The sequence below is a fragment of the Heterodontus francisci genome, chromosome 35, assembly GCF_036365525.1.
Source record: "Heterodontus francisci isolate sHetFra1 chromosome 35, sHetFra1.hap1, whole genome shotgun sequence".
In the NCBI taxonomy this organism is placed as follows: domain Eukaryota; kingdom Metazoa; phylum Chordata; class Chondrichthyes; order Heterodontiformes; family Heterodontidae; genus Heterodontus; species Heterodontus francisci.
In genome coordinates, this window is record NC_090405.1 from 18966587 (window position 1) to 18970782 (window position 4196).

General features: G+C 43.1%; 1 non-coding gene across 1 annotated transcript; it reads right to left on the reverse strand.

Moving 5' to 3' along the window:
* Window positions 1-2746: 2746 nt before the first annotated feature.
* Window positions 2747-2818, reverse strand: trnam-cau (transfer RNA methionine (anticodon CAU)). The gene has a single exon. It is a non-coding gene; the product is annotated as a tRNA-Met (tRNA).
* Between the last annotated feature and the right edge of the window lie 1378 nt (window positions 2819-4196).

The window sequence follows — 4196 nt, forward strand, 5'->3', positions numbered from 1 at the left end:
CTGTCTGCCCTTTCCACCAACTTGTCCATGTCCTTTTGAAGTTCTACACTATCCTCCTCAGAGTTCACAATGCTTCCAATTTTCATAACATCCACAAACTTTGAAATTCTGCCCTGTATACCAAGGTCTAGGTAATTAATATATATCAGGAAAAGCAGGAGTCCCAACACTGACCCTTGGTGACCTCCACTCCAAACCTTCCTCTAGCCCGAAAAACATCCATTGATCACTACACTTTGTTTCCCGTCACTCAGCCAATTCCATTTTTTTTTTAGAGATACAGCAATGAAACAAGCCCTTCGACCCACCGAGTCTGTGCCAACCATCAACCACCCATATATACTAATCCTACACTAATCCCATATTCCTACCACATCCCCACCTGTCCCTCTATTTCCCTACCACCTACCTATACTAGGGGCAATTTATAATGGCCAATTTACTTACCAACCTGCAAGTCTTTTGGCTTGTGGGAGGAAACTGGAACACCCAGAGAAAACCCACGCAGACACAGGGAGAACTTGCAAACTGCACACTGGCAGTACCCAGAATTGAACCCGGGTCGCTGGAGCTGTGAGGCTGCAGTGCTGCACTGTGCCACTGTGCCATCCATATCCCTGTTACTACTGTCCCTTATACTCCATGAGTTATAAATTTGTTCACAAGTCTGTTGTGTTGCATTGTATCAAACACCTTTTGAAAGGCAATAAAAGCAAAATACTGCAGATGCTGGAAATCTGAAATAAGTTCACGTTTCAGGTCAGTGACCTTTCAGATGCTGCCAGACCTTTTGAAAGTCCATGTAGACCACATCAACAGCATTGCCCTCATCAACCCTCTCTGTTACCTCATCAAAAAAACTCCAGCAGCACAGTTAAACGTGATTTTCCCTGAAGGAATCTATGCTGGCTTTCTTGAATTAACCCACATTTGTCCAAGGGACTATTAATGTTGTCTCGAATTATTCTTTCGATAAGTTTCCCCACCTTCGAAATTAAACTGACTGGGGAGTGGGACGAGGTGAGTTGCTCTGGCAGAGAGCCAGCACGGGTTCGACAGGCTGAATGGCCTGCTTCTATGCTGTAGCCATTCTATGATTTTATGATTCTAGCAGCAACTGTTGGTGGAGAGGCAATGATGCAAGAATGTGTTGACAGAAAGGGGAAAATCTCGGCTGGTGTGTGTTTGCAGCATTTGCAGCTTGTGTTCGGGTTTGTGAATAAAGGTGATTTGGAAGCTGTGTTCCGGATTGAAGTGTTGACTGGAAGCAAGAAGTTGATGTAAATAAAGAGTAAAATGTGTTAACACAAAGCGTGTTGTGATTGTGGGTAGCAGTAAATAATGTGTTGGTGAATTATTTGTGTTAATAAACTTCCACTGTGCCCTCTGCTGTAGGCTGCTGTTTATATCCAGCTGTGTATTGGTGTTGTGTGTTAGCGAGATAAATGCTTGTTTCAACGCTGTTTATAAAGCAATAGCATTGCACTCAAACAGTCCCAGACATAGCAACACACGTACAAAAGCAAAATACTGCGGATACTGGAAATCTGAAACATAAACAGAAAATGCTTGAAATGCTCAGTAGGTCTGGCAGCATCTGTGCAGAGAGAACAGTTAACATTTCAGGTCTGTTTCGTTAACTCAAGTTAACTTTGTTTCTCTCTCCACAGATGCCGCCAGACCTACTGAGCATTTCCAACATTTTCTGTTTTTATTACAGCAACACAGGTGTTGGGAGGCTCAGCCTGGCTACACAATGTTACAAGGACGCTGAGTAACACCATCGACAACGGGACAGAGAGAGAAAAACACAGAAAACCAAGAATAGACTATTAGGAAGCAGACAGTGAGGGACAGACAGAGAGAGAGAGAGACAATGAGACTGAGATAGAGAAACAGAGCACTTGTCTGAAATAAACACAAGAAATGATGGAAATACCCAGCAGCTCTGGCAGCATCTGTGGAGAGAGAAACAGAGTTAACGTTTCAGGTAGTGACCCTTCTTCAGAACTGACAAATATTAGAAATGTAAAAGATTTGAAGCAAGTAAAGCAGGTGGGGGTGGGGGGGAGAGATAACAAAAGAGGTGTTGATAGGACAAGGTCACAGAGAATAACTGACCAGAAGGTCATGAAAGGCCATGAACAAAGGTTGTATGTTAATGGTGTGCTGAAAGACAAAGCATTACTACAGAGAGGGTGTAAATAGACTGTAAAGCACAGAGCACTCCAAGCACAAGCATTAAAAAAATTAAAAAGCAGAAACAGTAGAAACAAACTAAACACACTAAAAAACCTAAAATAAAATAAGCAAATTAAAAAGAAAAAAAGGAAAAATAACTGCACATAAAAAGGAGAGGGCGGGGGGAGTGTGTGGTGGGTGCTGTCATGCTCGGAAATTATTGAATTCAATGTTCAGTAAAGATTTTGCGTGTTATTGTTTTACTTTCTGTTACTCACCATCTCCTGACTGTGACCATTTGCCGTCGTTTCACATCTGCTGGTGGAGAGGAGGCGCTGCAGGAATGGTTTAACAAAGAGGAGAGACTGGGGTGAAACGTGTTTGCAGCTGGTGCAGCTTGTGTTCCTGTGCGCAACAAATTGGTTTGTGAGACTTGTTGCTGATTGATGTGTTGAGTGGAAGAAAAACGCTGATTGCAATAAAGTGTTTGAAGAAGCATGATGTGATTGTGGATAAATACTTGATGTTTTCAAAGGAAACAATTTGTGTTCCTACAAAATATAAATAGCAGAGAATGGTTTCGATCCATCGACCTCTGGGTTATGGGCCCAGCACGCTTCCGCTGCGCCACTCTGCTACCGGGTGATTTTGATTTCAACTGCCTATTAGTGAAATATGTTCAGTTCCCCAATTTTTTTTACAAAATCGGATTGTTGTCAGATTGCTCAAGAACCCAGACTCAGCAACACACTCGCTGACAGACTCACCCTCACTGCACAATGGCACAAGGACACTGAGTAACAGCACCGACAATCAGGCAGGCAGAGAAAGACACACAGAAAACCAGGAAGAGATTTCAGGACCCAGAAAGGAACAGACAGAGAAAGTTACTGAGCAAACCAGCAAGAGACAGCGAAAGACGGATGATTTATGGAAACGTGTTCTCTGTTAAGATGTCCCCTGTGTTCTTTTAAAGATATTTCCTGCTGTGTAATAGAATATTTTCAGTATTTTCTGTTTTAAGCTCTCCCTCTTGTCCTGGCCAGTATTTATCCCTCAACGTCACTAAAACAAGTGATTATCTGCTCGTTATCAGATTGATCTTAGTGGCAAATTGGATGCAGCATTTCCTACAACAGTGACTATGTTTTAAACGTCCTTCACTGGCTGTCTGGGTCTTTCGGACAGCATGAGGCTGTGTGTGAGATCCCAGTCCAACCCACATTCCCTGTGTGAGAGCCCAGTCCATCCCACATTCCCTGTCTGAGCTCACAATCCACCCCACATTCCCTGTGTGAGAGCCCAGTCCACCCACATTCCCTGTGTGAGATCCCAAAACATCCCACATTCTCTGTCTGAGATCCCAGTCCAACCCACATTCCCTGTCTGAGATCCCAGTCCAACCCACATTCCCTGTGTGAGAGCCCAGTCCACCCACATTCCCTGTGTGAGATCCCAGTCCATCCCACATTCCCTGTCTGAGATCACAATCCACCCCACATTCCCTGTGCACGATAATAATTTGCTTCTTTTCTTTCTTACTGTATTCGCTGTTGTGTAAAGATGTTCTCTGGTATTATGTAAAATGGTTCCCTGTTGGGTAAAGATCTTCTCAGTTGTGTAAATATGATCCGTCTTGTGTAAAAGTGTTCCCGGTTGTTTAAATATGTTCCCTGCTCTGTGATGTAGAGCTGAGTCTGCACTAATGGAATTGCGACAGTATCTTCCAGTCTGATACTGTATGAGGGCTGGAATATGATCCAAAGCTCACAAATTGAATTGCTATTGTATCTTTTAGTTTCACAATCCGGGTGAGTTTTAAACTGAAATCTCAGTTTGTATCTCAGGTTATACTATCTTTCAGATTCTCTCAATCTGATAACGCACTTTAGACTTAGACTTATATAGAGTCATAGAGTTATACAGTACAGAAACAGGACCTTCGGCCCATCGTGTCTGTGCTGGCCATCAAGCACCAAAGTATTCTAATCCCATTTTCCTGCACTTGGCCTGCA